The sequence below is a fragment of the Phocoena sinus genome, chromosome 11 (assembly GCF_008692025.1).
Source record: "Phocoena sinus isolate mPhoSin1 chromosome 11, mPhoSin1.pri, whole genome shotgun sequence".
Classification (NCBI taxonomy): domain Eukaryota; kingdom Metazoa; phylum Chordata; class Mammalia; order Artiodactyla; family Phocoenidae; genus Phocoena; species Phocoena sinus.
In genome coordinates this window covers 50,163,069-50,180,112 of record NC_045773.1, presented here as the reverse complement: position 1 = coordinate 50,180,112, position 17,044 = coordinate 50,163,069, and positions in this window count along the sequence as shown.

Genomic DNA, 17,044 nt, shown 5'->3' with positions numbered 1-17,044 from the left:
TGGGAGTGTTTTCTTCATTTCCCTCTCACAGTTTTCATCATCATTGTATAGGGATGCAAGAGATTTCTGTGCATTAATTTTGTATCCTGCTACTTTACCAAATTCATTGATTAGCTCTAGTAGTTTTCTGGTAGCATTTTTAGGATTCTCTATGTATAGTATGATGTCATCTGCAAACAGTGACAGCTTTACGTCTTCTTTTCCTATTTGGATTCCTTTTATTTCTTTTTCTTCTCTTATTGCTGTGGCCAAAACTTCCCAAACTATGTTGAATCATAGTGGTGAGAGTGGGCAACCTTGTCTTGTTCCTGATCTTAGTGGAAATGGTTTCAGTTTTTCACCATTGAGGACGATGTTGGCTGCGGTTTTGTCATATATGGCCTTTATTATGTTGAGGTAATTTCCCTCTACTTTCTGGAGCATTTTTGTCATAAATTGGTGTTGAATTTTGTCAAAAGATTTTTGTGCATCTATTGAGATCATCATATGGTTTTTCTCTTTCAGTTTGTTAATATGGTGTATTATGTTGATTGATTTGCATATATTGAAGAATCTTTGCATTCCTGGGATGAACCCCACTTGATCATAATGTATGATCCTTTTAATGTGCTGTTGGATTCTGTTTGCTAGTATTTTGTTGAGGATTTTTGCCTCTGTGTTCATCAGTGATGTTGGCCTGTAGTTTTCTTTCTTTGTGACATCTTTCTCTGGTTTTGGTATCAGGGTGATGGTGGCCTCGTAGAATGAGTTTGGGAGTGTTCCTCCCTCTGCTATATTTTGGAAGAGTTTGAGAAGGATAGGTGTTAGCTCTTCTCTAAATTTTTGATAGAATCGCCTGTGAAGCCATCTGGTCCTGGGCTTTTGTTTGTTGGAAGATTTTCATCACAGTCTCAGTTTCAGTGCTTGTGACTGGTCTGTTTATATTTTCTATTTCTTCCTGGTTCAGTCTCGGAAGGTTGTGCATTTCTAAGAATTTGTCCATTTCTTCCAGGTTGTCCATTTTATTGGCATATAGTTGCTTGTAGTAATCTCTCATGATCCTTTGTATTTCTGCAGTGTCAGTTGTTACTTCTTTTTCTTTTCTAATTCTATTGATTTGAGGCTTCTCCCTTTTTTTCTTGATGAGTCTGGCTAATGGTTTATCAATTTTGTTTATTTTCTCAAAGAACCAGCTTTTAGTTTTATTGATCTTTGCTATTTTCTTCATTTATTTATTTATTTTTGCGGTATGCGGGCCTCTCACTGTTGTGGCCTCTCCTGTTGCAGAGCACAGCCTCCAGACGTGCAGGCTCAGTGGCCATGGCTCACGGGCCTAGCAGCTCTGCGGCACGTGTGATCTTCCTGGACTGGGGCATGAACCCGTGTCCCGTGCATTGGCAGGTGGACTCTCAACCACTGCGCCACCAGGGAAGCCCCCACTTATTTTTGATCTGATCTTTATGATATCTTTCCTTCTGCTAACTTGAGGTTTTTTTTTTTTCTTTCTCTAATTGCTTTAGGTGAAATGTTAGGTTGTTTATATGAGACGTTTCTTGTTTCTTGAGGTAGGATTGTATTGGTATAAACTTCCCTCTTAGAACTGCTTTTGTTTCATCCCATAGATTTTGCATCATTGTGTATTCATTGTCAGTTTTGTCTAGGTATTTTGTGATTTCCCCTTTGATTTCTTCAGTGATCTCTTGGTTATTTAGTAGTGTGTTGTTTAGCCTCCATGTGTTTGTACTTTTTACAGATTTTTTTCCTGTAATTGATATCTAGTCTCAGAGCGTTGTGGTCAGAAAAGTTACTTGATACGATTTAAATTTTCTTAAATTTCCAAAGGCTTGATTTGTGACCCAAGATATGATCTATCCTGGAGAATGTTCCATGTGCACTTGAGAAGAAATTGTAATCTGCTGTATTTGGATGGAATGTCCTATAAATATCAGTGAAGTCCATCTTGTTCAATGTATCATTTAAAGCTGTGTTTCCTTATTTATTTTCATTTTGGATGATGTGTCCATTGGTGAAAGTGGGTGTTATGGTCCCCCACTATTATTGTGTTACTGTCGATTTCCCTTTTTATGGCTGTTAGCATTTGCCTTATGTATTGAGGTGCTCCTGTGTTAGGTGCATAAAGATTTACAGTTATTATATCTTCTTTTTGGATTGATTCCTTGAGCATTATGTAGTGTCTTTGTTTGTCTCTTGTAATAGTGTTTATTTTAAAGTCTATTTTGTCAGATACGAGAATTGCTACTCCAGCTTTCTTTTGATTTCCATTTGCATGGAGTATCTTTTTCCATCCCCTCACTTTCATTCTGTGTGTGTCCCTACGTCTGAAGTGGGTCTCTTATAGACCGCATATACATGAGACTTGTTTTTGTATCCATTCAGCCATTGTATGTCTTTTGGTTGGAGCATTTAATCCATTTACGTGTAAGGTAATTATCGATATGTATCGATACGTATCGATATGTTCCTATTAACATTTTCTTAGTAGTTTTGGGTTTGTTCTTGTAGGTCTTTTCCTTGTCTTGTGTTTTCTGCCTATAGAAGTTCCTTTAGCATTTGTTGTAAATCTGGTTTGGTGGTGCTGAATTCTCTGAGCTTTTGCTTATCTGTAAGGGTTTCAATTTCTACGTTGAATCTTAATGAGATCATTGCTAGGTAGAGTTATCTTGGTTGTAGGTTTTTCCCTTTCATCACTTGAAATATGTCCTGCCACTCCCTGCTGGCTTGTAGAGTTTCTGCTGAAAGATCAGCTGTTAACCTTATGGGGATTCCCTTGTATGTTGTTTTTTGTTTTTCCCTTGCTACTTTTAATATTTTTTCTTTGTATTTAATTTTTGATAGTTTGATTAATATGTGTCTTGGTGTGTTTCTCCTTGGATTTATCCTGTATGGGACTCTCTGAGCTTCCTGGACTTTATTAGCTATTTCCTTTCCCATATTAGGGAAGATTTCAACTATAATGTCTTCAAATATTTTCTCATTCCCTTTCTTTTTCTCTTCTTCTTCTGGGACCCCTATAATTCAAATGTTGGTGCATTTAATGATGTCCCAGAGGTCTCTGAGACTGTCCTCATTTGTTTTCATTCTTTTTTCTTTATTCTGCTCTGCGGTAGGTATTTCCACTATTTTATCTTCCAGGTCACTTATCCGTTCTTCTGCCTCAGTTATTCTGCTATGGGTTCCTTCTAGAGAATATTTAATTTCATTTATTGTATTGTTCATCATTGTTTGTTTGCTCTTAATTTTTCTTGGTCCTGGTTCAACGTTTCCTGTATTTTCTTCATTCTATTTCCAAGATTTTGGATCATCTTTACTATCATTACTCTTAATTCTTTTTCAGGTAGACTGCCTATTTCCTCTTCGTTTCTTTGGTCTGGTGCCTTTTTACCTTGCTCCTTCATCTGCTGTGTGTTTCTCTGTCTTCTCATTTTGCTTAACTTAATGTGTTTGGGGTCTCCATTTCGCAGGCTGCAGAGTCATAGTTCCCGTTGTTTTTGTTGTGTGCTCCCAGTGGGTAAGGTTGGTTCAGTGGGTTGTGTAGGCTTCCTGGTGGAGGGGACTGGTGCCTGTTTTCTGGTGGATGAGGCTGGGTATTGTCTTTTTGGTGGGCAGGACCACGTCTGGTGGTGTGTTTTGGGGTGTCTGTGACCTTATTGAGATTTTAGGAAACCTCTCCGCTGGTGGGTTTGTGTTCCTGTCTTGCTAGTTGTTTGGCATAGGGTGCCCAGTACTGTAGCTTGCTGGTATTTGAGTGTAGCTGGGTCTTAGCGTTGAGCTGGAGATCTCTGGGAGAGCTTTTGCCATTTGATGTTATGTGGAGCTGGGAGGTCTCTGGTGGACCCTTGTCCTGAACTCAGCTCTCCCACCTCAGAGGCACAGGCCTGACACCTGGTCGGAGCACCAAGACCCTGTCAGTCCATGATTTTGAAGAAAAGGCAGAAGAAATGAAAGAAAGGAAGAAAAAAATAAAATAAAGTTATTAAAATAAAAAAATTACAAATTATTAAAAATAAAAAAATTAACAAGTAAGAAAAGAAAGAAAAAAAAAGAAAGAAGAGAGAAACCAAACCAAAAAACAAATCCAGCAATTTTAATAAGCTCTAAAAAGTATACTGAAAAAAAAAAAAAAAACAGACAGGATCCTAGGACAAATGGTAAAAGCAAAGCTATACCGACAAAATCACACAAAGAAGCATACACATACACACTCATGAAAAGAGGAAAAGGAAAAGAAAATATATGTCGTTGGGAATTCTGAGGTCTTCTACCAGCATTCAGTAGGTGTTCTGTAGGAGTTGTTCCGCATGTAGATGTGTTTCTGATGTATTCGTGGGGAGGAAAGTGATCTCCACGTCTTACTCCTCTGCCATCTTGAAAGTCTCTCTCTTGTTTGTTTTTTAAAGCAAAAATGAAATCAGTGAAATCACTAAAAATATAACTAAAAATTTTAAATGAAACCAAAATGGTATCTTACATGTTTTTGCCATGAAAGCACAAACAAAAACACAAAACAATACAGTACAAAAGGCTGTAAAAAAAACTAAAGAGTGTTTTTTAAAGAGGATTATTTTTGGAATTGTTTATGTATGCACGCATGATACATTTAGTACTTTAATAGTGGTTGTCTAATTATGTTTTCTTGAAACACTAATATTCACCTGGTTGGACTGAGGTTATCTATTCTTAAATCATAACTCATATTTTTCTAACTGTGTGTGCTATTTGTCACCAGTACACAAGGAGATAGATACAGAGATTGAGAGTAAACAGGTGGAAACTTTGGTTGGCAAAGAAATTTAATTTCTGTTTAATCTAGTAATACAACTAAATGGGTTTCCTTTTTTTTTTTTTTTTTTTTTTGCGGTAAGCGGGCCTCTCACCGCTGTGGCCTCTCCTGTTGCAGAGCACAGGCTCCGGACGCACAGGCTCAGCAGCCATGGCTCACAGACCCAGCCAGTCCTCCCAGACCAGGGCATGAACTCACGTCCCCTGCATCGGCAGGCGGACTCCCAACCACTGCACCACCAGGAAAGCCCAGGGTTTACATTTTTTATCTTTGTTTTTTCTTTCATTTTTAAAAAAATTCTTTTATATCACATTTTACTAAAATATTGGTCCATGGTAAAGTGGGAATAAAATGAAACAAAGCAACAGTAACATCAACAAAGAAAAAATCCATCTCGTTAGTTAGAAGAGCTTTGTTCTAGAATTCTCTTGATTAATCTGGAGTTTGAAAAAGAAGTGTATTTTCCAAAGCTCCTCGTCTCCATGACACATTCGGCACAGTAATTCATTTCAGTGCAAGGCTAAAGGTAAAAATACCTCCTCTAATACCAACATTTCATATTTTCATTTAACAAAGCCTATTTAATTTTCCTGTTTTCTAGATTTTAACTTGAGAGAATACTTATTTAGAAAACACTTTCTTCTGACAAAGTATACCTGACCTTTGAATTGACATTGTATGGCAGGTAGCCTGTGAGCCATAATGGCGATAATAAGTTTTAATATAAAATATCTTCTGCCTTTCCTGGCAGAGTAACGACATCTTTGCTGACACTCGTGACACACTGTCTTGGTGGTGATGCCAGAGAGGGGGCAGCCTGTTTGAAACTGCAGAAGAGTCTTCCCTTAGCTGCCTGCTTCTCTGATGGTCCAGTGCTTCCAGAGGCTGGATCATCACCTGAAAGCAGAGTGTCTGAGGGCCTGTCAAAGCTTTTGCCACATTTGGGGTGCAGACAGCCCAAATCCCCTGGGTTTCTCTGAGATTTTGAACCAGAGTTTACTGCTGGCCTATTACAAGCAGCATCTCTGCAAGGTCCTCATTAAAATCGCAGAGAGGTGCCTCACAAATAAGGCTCTTGAGCATGGCCGTGAATAATGACTCCACTTCAGGCTGACTTTGGGATGTTTCAGCCAGAGAAGTCAGGGTTTTTCTAATAAGGACTGGGGAGAGTACCGCCCAAAGGTACTCAGCTGTGAGCGTGATGCAGCTTTTGTTTGAAGTCCTCTATAAATCCAGCCTGTCCCCGTGTTCCTCACATCCTATAGAGATCTTCTAAGGGGAAGACCCCTTTGAAATTCATGGGAGTTCTTCTGTTTGATCAGCTTCACGGGGTATGGGGCAACATGAAGACAGGATGCCGGCAAGTAAGGAATGGAACCAACACAGTGCGTACTCTTCTTCACACTTGGGTGAGGAAATTACTGCTTTCTCTACTGTTATGGACTGAGTGCCCCTCAAAATTCATGTGTTGGAACTTTAACCCCCAGGACCTCAGGATGTTACTCTATTTGGAGACAGGCCCTTTAAAGAGGAAATTGCATTAAAATGAGGTGATTAATGTGAGTCTTAATCCAACCTGGCTGGCGTCCTTACAAGAAGAGGAAGACCACACCAGGACTCAGCAAGAAAGCAAGGGGAGAGACATCAGAAGAAACTAAACCTGCTGCCTGGGTGGCTTACGGCTCCAGAATTGAGGAATAAAAAGTCTGTTGCTTAAGCCAACAGCCTGTGACATTTTGTTATGGCAGGCCTGGCAAATGAAAATGCTTGCCTGGGCTGATCACAGATGAACCTACACTCTACTTTTGTGTCTCATGTTGTTTGAACTAAGGATGAACAAAATATAAAGGTATATGATTAAGGATGTGAATATATGGGCATACGTGTGATGTGAAGGTTAATTACCGTGACTGGGTCTTCAAGACATGCAAGTTCATTTCTGCACAGCTCTGCTATATATCTGGACAGGACAGTCCACCTTGGCAGAATGAGTTTGATGATTGAAATTAATACCCTAAGGGCTGCCCTTGGATCTCACACCTGCCATAGCATGTGAAGGGCCACATACAGGTAATTACGAGAACTGATCTGTAGGGATTTTTCTTGGTGGGTATCAGTGAAGAACGTAGGCTTTGAAACTCTGGTCCTGGAATACAGCTTATGTCAAAAGCTGCAACCTGAACAGATTAAAGATGATTCAATATGTCCTCAAAATAAAGAGCCTCCCTCTCGTTGGTGAAATCATCTTCCCCATTCCATATTTAGGTTGGAGGTTTGCTCCCTACTTTCGACTTTTGGACAATCAAAATATGTGTCATAATTATTATTACTGTAGAAGAAAATGCCAATTTATATAAATTTCAGAGGCCCTAATGTATTAATTAATTTATTCATTCAACAACTATGTATTTAGTACCTACTAGCATTATGGTAAATTCCTGGTACCATTGTTCTTTTCTTTAGGAAGTTAAAATTCTGAAGTGTCTGAGAGAGGTGTGAGAATTGGGGAATGGAAAACTGCAGGCAATCCATCGAATAAATACAATTAAAATAGATTCTCTAAGAAGAGAATACTAGAGGATGAGAGCTTTTTATAGGAGATCTAAATGGTGAGAATAAAAAGTCCAGTGAAGAGTTGAGGGAGGACAGCTCCAGAAGGGGGGGAACATAAAAAGAACAAGACTCAGGTGCATGTGTTCAGCGATCAGGAGGGAGAATGTGTCTGAGATAAAGGAGATGGAGATGGTGGGAGGTAAGGTCGGCCTCATCAGCCCAAGCCACATAGCTTGGAGTTACTCTAAGAGCATTTGAAAGCCACTGGAAGGCTTTATGGAGGCAGCTTAATATTTTAAAAATTTTTTTTAATTCTCAAATACTCATGACATTATCTCAGTGGGGAAGCTTGCGTGGGGTTGCCTGGTTTAAACTGCAGAGGAATAATTACAGGGGATAACTGAGATTAATGTAATTCATATGATATTCTCACCTTCCCAGAATAGCTCTATAGGAATGGCATGACCATGCTAGGGAGACATTAAAAGTTTCCATGGTCAGAACTGTTCCCTGGGGAAAAAAACAAATAGGGCAGAGGAGAATGCAGTGGACTAGAATGGGCTGTATTGGACTTGGAGAGTCCGGTCAGGAGGGCCTTTCAGTAGCTCAAGAGAAGAAGTGATGTGGGTTTCTGCCAAAGCAGTGTCATTGGGGACTAATGTGAGAGTATAGGTATTGGAGTAATTGCAAAGGAAGAATCTATGTGATGAGTAACAGGATGGTAGGGCAAGAGAGAGAATGAGTGAGTCCAGGCTTGTGAACCTCTAGATATCTTAGCTGATATCTAGAGCTGATATCTTAGCTGATATCTGATGATGGTAGTAGACAAGAAGGGACAAAAATGGAGGAGTCGTTTGAGTTCAGAAAATCTAATATGGAGCTCTCTTTACTTGCATGTCAAACACACACAAATATTGCCTGAAGCACATAAGTATTTGCTTTATATGAGAGTTGGATGGGCTTCCTAATGAAACAAGCATAGTATCAATGTTCAGTCCCTCCATCAGCACATCATTAGTAAGTATTTAGGGACTACCAAATTATTTACCATTTTTATAATTTTCTGTTTGTACTGTGTAGGTAATTGTGGCTGGTTGTTTGTGGAAATGGCCACCATTATATACTTCCTTGTATGCATGATCCTTTGAAGTGTGCTGACTTCTCTCATAAAGAGGTGGAATCTGTTTCTCTACCTCTTGAAGCCAGGCTGGTTGTGATTTGCTTTGACCAACAGAATGAAGGGGAAGTAATTTTGTACCAGTTTTGAGACTAGGTCTCCCTCTCAAAACTCTCCCCCTGCCATGTGAACAAGCCTGAGCTAGCCTGTTGAATGATGAGTTGTTGGCCAGACACATCTGGTACCCATTCAGACATCACTCACATGTGTGAGGCTATCTGAGGTCACGCAGCCTCAATCACGTCAGCTGCCAGTGGACAGGTAGATCCCAGTCGAGAACAGCCAACTCTGGGCTTCCCTGGTGGCACCGTGGTTAGGAGTCCACCTGCCAATGCAGGAGACATGGGTTTGAGCCCTGGTCCAGGAAGATCCCACATGCCGCGGAGCAACAAAGCCCATGCGCTACGGCTGCTGAGCCTGTGCTCTGGAGCCCATGAGCCACAACTACTGAAGCCTGCGTGTCTAGAGCCCACGCTCCGCAACAAGAGAAGCCACCGCAATGAGAAGCCTGCACACCGCAATGAGTGACCCCTGCTCGCCACAACTAGAGAAAAGCCCCCATGTAGCAGCGAAGACCTAATGCAGCCAAAAATAAATTAATTAAAAAAAAATCTGAATCATTAAACAAAAAGAACAACCTACTCTGCCTAGATCAACAGAACTGCCCAGCTGACCTGTAGATTTGGGAACATCCGTAATATATAATTAATGTTTTAGGTCATTAAGTTTTGTAATGCTTGTTATACAGTAATAGATAACTACAGTGTTATACATGTGAACCCAGTGAAAAATTTGAAATATAAATTAAAAGAAAAGTAATTAAAATCATCCATACTTCCACTCAGTTATCAGCTCTGTTACCGTACTGTGGTACAATTAAATCCTTTCACAGTTATGCACCCACAGTGCTATATTGGACTGAATGTTTGTGTTCCCAAGAATTCATATTTTGAAGCCTTACTCCCCAAATGTGATGGCAATTAAAGGTGGGGAGTTGGGGGTGGTAATTAGGTTTGGGTGAGGTCATTAGGGTGGAGCCCCCCGATGGTACTGGTGCCCTTATAAGGGAATGAAAGGACTTGTGCTCACTCTCTCAGCCATGTGAGGGAACCAGGAAGAGAGCTCTCACCAGAACCCCACTATGCTGGCACCCTGATCACAGACTTAGTAACCTCCAGAACTGTAGAAATAAATATTTGTTGGTTAAGCCACCCAGTCAATGATATTCTTGTTTAGCAGCCTGAGTTGACTAAGACACAAAATGAAAATGGGATGACTCTCAATAATTTGACTGAAACCAACTTTTTTCATTTAATATACAGTATGCATCTCTCCATGAGAATAAATCCACTTCTGCATCAGTTTACCGTTTATACTCTATCCATAGCCTGTAAATGGACATCTGGAATTCTCTGTCTTATTCTACCCTGAGTGTAATTATCCCACCAAGCGTCGACTTTGACCAAGGCAACCTATATAAAATATCCAGTATCTTAGCAGAAACTAGTACCCAGTTTTATCTCGAGTGGCCCTGGAAGTAGGAAAAATGCTTTTAATAGAAGAAAAGTGTGACCTAACTTATATTAAAGGTATCATGTTTGGTGAAGTGTGAGCTAGACAAAGGTAAGCAAGGGCTGAGTTATCAGTATTTTTCATTTGTCAAATTAAAGGAAAAATGTTTTCTTTTTTAATAGGAAAGGAATGAGTGGGAATATTATCAAAAACATAGTTTCTTTCTTTGGGATAGTAGTACAGGCAAAGAGATTAAAAATCGACATATGATGTTAGAGAGAGATCCAATTTATTTGAACTTCTATAAAGGATAGGTTTGACATAAACAGTGAAGGGAAAATTGTTTTCAGTAAATGTTTATTAGATACCTTCTTGTTTATGATGTGGTATAAGGTGCTAAAAGGGATTGGGTTGCATGATGACTGCATTGGTCTCTTACTGTATATCTGCAACTATATGTTTTACATGTTGTCTCACTGAATTTTTCCCAGACCCCTGTGCTCCAGGTATAATTTCCATGACTTTCATAGGAGACACAGATAGTCTAGCCATTTTTTTTACATTGTTGTTTTAATGGGAATCTAGTGGATTATGACCAGGGAGAAAAGTCAGCCAATTAATGAACCTTTATTGGGCATAAATTTTTAGTGAAACATTTCATGAAGCATAAAGAGCATATGGACCTTGAAAGGTTTCCTCTTTCTGAAGGTTGGCGAAATAGTTGCCCGTGCCCTTGACCGAACTCAACATTTGATGTGAAAAACTAACATGAAAATTACGAAGAAACCCTGGGTGCAGCAGAAGGTTTGAAGTTCAAGTGTGTACGAGATTGCTTCTCAGAAGGGGAAGGGCACCTCCATTAACAACCAGGGTAACAGAGGGGGAGTGTTTCAGTTTTAGGTGAGCACTTCCCCTAACCCACCCCTGTCCATTTCCCTAAGGGAGTCCTGGTTAACCCTCTCAGCACAAGGAAACAACAAAACAGCCCTGGATAGCTGAGGCAACCAGAATTCCAGATAGCAGTATGGCAGTGATTAGAGATGAAGCAGATGGAGGTGAGGGTATGCTAAAAGAGCAAGTGGCCCATTGGCAACCCTGAGTGGTTGACAGGTATCCGAGATGATAAGATCTAATGCCCTCCAGGAGCAGTGGCAGGGCCCGTGTAGCCAGTGTTCCTGATAGGTCCAGGAACCTGGATCTCCAGCTGAATCTGAGGGTAGACCCATACATTTACCCCAGGGTGCCAGTAATATTTCCTAATGGATTATGACAACAGAAAGAATTGCTCCAAGCATCTAATTCTATTTAGAAGGAAGATATAATAATTAATAATCTTAATACATTTATATGGTAAAATAAAATGTACTACTGCTCTTAAATACTTTATACAGAATCACAAGAAGGATGAATTCATTCTTGACAATGGAAGGACAAGCAGGAGAATAAAAAAACACCCATGAAAACTTCTTGTGAGTGAAAACAAAACAAGATAGAGTGTCTAAAATACATTCAGATTTATCAATTATAATAAATGTAAGTGGGATTAACCCACTGATCAAAAGGTAAAGAGTTTCAGATTGGATGTTAAATGATCCAGTAAAAGCTGGTCCACAAGATGTATATTTAAAGTAAAAGTACAGAAAAGTTTGAGAATAAAAGAAAGAAAAAGTTATACCAGAAAAATATGTCTGCAAAATTTGGGTTAGTAGTTTAAATATGAAACAATGTAGATTTTAAGGAGAATGTTTTTAAAGAACAAAGAGGCATACTCTTAAAGCTCAATCCCACATGTTGTTTTTTAAAAAATATGAACAATATGTGCATACCTCTGGAAAGACTGAGCAAACAGAAAAGAACAGAATAAAAACACAAGTAAAAATATCATTATGAATAAATATATGCTAATACATTTTAAAATCTAGATGAAATGTTTTTGGAAAAATGTAAAATACCCACACTGAAAGAAAAAAAAAGTTTTTCTTAATAGACTTGGAAAAAGCATTTAATGTTGATCATCATTTGCTAAGATAAAAATTATCAGAAAACTAGAAGTGGAAGGCAACTTCCTAAACTTAGTTATAGATGAAAACCTTCAGCAGGTCTCTCACTCCACTTAAACCTTTGGGTGTTATCTGCCTTAACAATGAAAAGCTAACAATTTTGTTTTCACTATTATTACTGCTCCAGTTTTGCAGGTACCAACCAATGCAGTAGGACAGGAGAAAAACCAAACAAATTAAAAGAATAAGATAAGACAGGAAGAGATTTAAAAAACTCTCATTTGTAGCAGAAAATATGATTACCTACATAGAAGATTCAACAAATGCCACATACAAATTATATAATCAGAGAGTGCAAGTAAATCAAATCATAAAATCAATAGCATTTCTATATACCATCAAAAATAAATAAATAATTTAGGTGAAAATATAATTTGCTGTATAAAACTATGAATTAAAGAATTTGCCTATCGGAATTCTCAAGATGCTAAGGAAACAAATTTTAACATACCTTGAATTCACATGGAGAAAATCTTAAATAAGGAGAAATAATACTTCATTCACTTATAGGAGATTTAAGATTATAAAATATTAATTCTCACTAAATGAATCTACAAACTCAACTTAAATTCCAGGTTTCAGAAGGGGTTTTACTAGAAATTTGGCTATGTTTTCTTAAATGTGTATGAAAGAATACATTTTTATACAAAGCTAAGGCAACTTTAAAAAAATAATGAAATGGATTATTTAAAAGTTAAAGACATTCTGTTAAGTCAAAGTATTTAAAATGGGTGACACTGATGTGACGGCAGAAAAACAGTACAATGGAAAAGATTAGAGAACTCATAAACAATGCATATGGAAAATGATATCTGATAGAGCTGGAAATACAGACAAGTAAACAAAGGAGTAAACAAGGTATAATTTAGATGGATGGAAGAAAAATGTAGTTTTAGTCCTACCTCACACAACATAAATGGGGAACTAAAATTACAAAGCTAATAGAATAAAAATGTTAAGGAGTATGTTTAGGACCTTGGGGTGGAACATGAGGTTTTAAATAAAACACGAAAACATACAGAACACTTGATTATTCAAAGTTTTGAAAGTCACCATGAAAACTGAAACACACACGCCCACATCCTCACACATTCCCCCTGCAACCTCCCCTGCACACAAAACTGTACCCGACAATTCAGATGGGCGGAAACCTAAATGGAAAGAACACATGTAAAGACATGCTCTCCCACACTGTTAATCAGAGAAACAATAGTTGAACAGTAAAAGATACATCAGATTGGCCAATAATAAAACATCAGTTAACACAAATATGGATAGTGTGGTAGGGCAGAGGAACTTTTAATAGACTTCTCACGTTAGTCCCTTACTGACATGGTGAGCACTTAGTAACCTGAAGTTCTCGTATGTCCTAATATCTGAAATCCACACCAAAGAAGATCAAATATGTGCCCTTCTGGGGAAATGTATAAGGATTTTCTTCACTGTGTCATTTGTGGTATTAGGAGAGTTGAAGACTGCCTAGGGTAATGGAAATATGAAATATGGTACATGCATCCATGGAATACTCTGCAGCCGTCAAAAACAAATTGCAGGCACACACCATAATAAGAACGGATTTTTAAAAGCATATTTTTGAGTAAAAAAAGCTTATGAATAAAGAAAGATTTATAGTGCAATAACATATACATGAAATTAAAACACGCACACACATGTTCAAAACAACACTGTATATTTTTCAAAGACACATGCATAGCCAAGCATTTGTAACAAACACTTATGCCATAAATTAAAAAGAAAGAGAGGAGCCTCAGAATGGGGAGAAAAATACAATGAAACAGGAAAGTAAGTGTGGTGAAAACAAGGAATATGTAATAAGGGGAAAAAGTGCCTGAGACATATTATGGGAAAGGTCACTGATATCATGTGTGTTTTGCTTCCTGTTCATCCCAGATCAAATTAAACCCGGCTTAGCCCTCACCTGCTAAAACTGGCAGGAAATCTAATTTCAGGTGTTTTTTAAGGTGTCATTTCTGTTCTAGTTGATTTTACAGAACCCCATGAACCCCATACACTTCTGTGACCCAATAAAGTTTCTAGAGGTCCCCATGACTTTAGCTTGCCATAATTACTAAGCTCTTTGGCTTACCACCCTTCTGTCAAGAGCTGGATTTTTCAATTTTTTTTATTTAAGGCTGTCCCAAATTCTTTTATTGCTTATGGTTTCAGGCCCCTTAAATACTGTACGACAGATTGAAGTCCGCCATGACTAGTTGGGTCATGGCGGACTTCAATCTGTCATACAGTATTTAAGGGGCCTGAAACCATTTTTGCTTGGTACTGTTGCTCCTACGGGTAGGTTGCAGGAATGCCTGCTTTCTGTATTCTGCCTTACGATTGTCAGTGGTCCTTAATGTAGCCTTTACCAGCGCCTCCCTTCCTGTGAGGTTAGGCTCTTCCACAGAGTTAAGTACTTGTCCATCCTCTATCCTCCCAGTGAGACTTTGTTAATCCCCCTTCCAGGCTAGCCCAGGACAAATAAAGATGAAACTGACCCTTGGAGCTATCAAGAACCTGAACCATAGAACAGAAAAGCTCAAGTCTTTGAGTGAGGCAGGGGTGGATTGAAAGAAAGGGAGAATATCATCATTTTATATAGCTATCCCTTAACAGCTACCAGAACCTGGTGCAAATTAATGTCTATGATCATAGATCAGCTGAGCACAGATGTGAACCTGGCATCTTTACTTCAGGGTTTCCCATACTATTTATTTTGCTAAAGAATTGCAAGGGGATCTATGCACACGATTTCACCGATTTATTTATCCTTGGATATTTTTTTTTTCTTGGAACATGTTGTAAAACACTATTTGGGGAACTCCGGTTGAGAAAATTTTAAACTAAGGAATTGCTTTACCTCATTAGAGGTCATCATTGTGTGGCTAACTTCAGCTCAGAAACTGAGCTACACATGAATTATTTGATGACCCAGAATTCATGCAAGCCCAAAACAGAGTTGTTCTTTCTAGTATCATTTTCTATATTATATATCTTCAATGATGAAGCAATTATATCGTCCGGTTTTTCCAGATATGGCAGAAGAAATTGATTCTGCCACATGGATAACCAGGAATCAATAATATTTGATCTTGTGCATTCCAGTGATGATTTACTCAATTAGTTCTTACAGAAGCATGTTTTTCGCTTTGTTGGATATAGGGTCATTTTGTGTTAAGTGCAGTTCAGTGATAAAAGCTGAGTCTTCCTTATAAGTGAAAGTGTTTTTTCATGTTATTACTGTTATTTACAGTAATATTAAGTATTAGGATCCCAATAATTGTCAATAAGAAGGTAGCATTAAGGAACTTTTAGTTCAAACTTATAATTTTCTTGATAGGGGAACAAGCTTTTAATTGTCAGGTTCTCTATGTCTACATCAAAGATGACCCATCCCAGAGACACATTTGAAGAGAAGCAGGGTCAAAGTGAATATAAATCCTTTTTAATTTGACTTGTGTAGTGATAATAATTTATATTTAAATAGCCTGTAAGTTTATACAAAACACTATTTTTTTTAGAATTCTACACTGCCGTAAAACATGAGCTTAATTGCAAGGAGAAACATCAAAAAGCCTCCTGGATACTTTTCATGGAGGGACGAGAAGGTAAGAGACGGCTACAGATCTATTTTTACTGTGTTTTTGCTAAGTGGCTAGAAGTTAATAACATCTACTGCATTGCTTTATGTGTGTGTGGCGAGGTGAGGTAACAGTTTAAAACAATATATATTTTTTGATGATCCTCCTTAAACATAAACAGTTGTGATGAAATGACAAGACCATAGACTTTCATATACTCCAAGAGTTGTGTACGAAATTTAACAGAGCGGCATGATTTTAGTAGCTAAAAACTGGAAACTACCAAATACACATCAACAGTGTAATGGATAAATCAATGTGGTATATCTGTGCATTGGAATATTATCCAACAATGAAACTGAATAAACTACAGATACATGTAACAATATGCACAAATTCACAGTTATAATATTAGATGAAATAAGTCAGACACAAACAAATACATTTCATACCTGAGAGTGTGTGTGTGTGTGTGTGTGTGTGTGTGTATATTCCCCTTAATACAATTTACATAGGCATACATAAATAAATTATGATGTTGGAAGTCAAGATAACCTATAACTTTGGGGGAAAAGAAAGAGCAATGATTTAGAGAGGAAACGAATAGAGGGTATCTTCCAGATTATTGGCAATATTCTCTTTTTTGACCTGGAATGTGGTTACAAAGGGATGTTCATGTTGTCAATTATCTACTCTGCTGTACATTTCTTTTTTGCACTTTCCTTATGAATGTCATATTTTATTAAAGAGTTTAACAATCCCACTTTTAAAACGATTGAGAGAGGGTTTGGGTAGGCAGACCATTCACGTTTCAAATCCTGAATCTGCTACTCATTAGCTTCTGTGGCCTTGGGGAAATGTTATTTAATAATCTGCATCTTGGTTTCCTTATTTGTAAAATGGAATTTATTACAAATTCCTGGGAGTTTGTCATAGATTTAGTAGATTTCACATAACAAGTGCTTTCCACTCAGTGGACTTCAATAAAATTAATGAAAGTTAACTCCTCCCCTGTCTCAACTTTTAATATGCTATTTCATGACAATATACTGATAGCCAGAAGAGGACTATGTGGTCATGTTATTCTGCCATCTGAAAAAGCATTGAGATTCTAAGTCAGCTGGGCTGAGTAAACAAAGTTCAATACAGACTTATAGACACCTGCGGTTGCTTGACTACTGCCAGTCTGCCCAGCATTAGCGCATCAGAAGGGACCAAGAGGGGCCTGGGTATGAGACTGAGCTGATTAGAAAGGCTTGACTGAAAAACTCAATTTGATTCATAGACCCACATTGATCTATCAGTTTCATTCAGGGGTTAATAATTGATCTGTCAATGAGCTAAGACTCCATAGTTTTATTTGGAT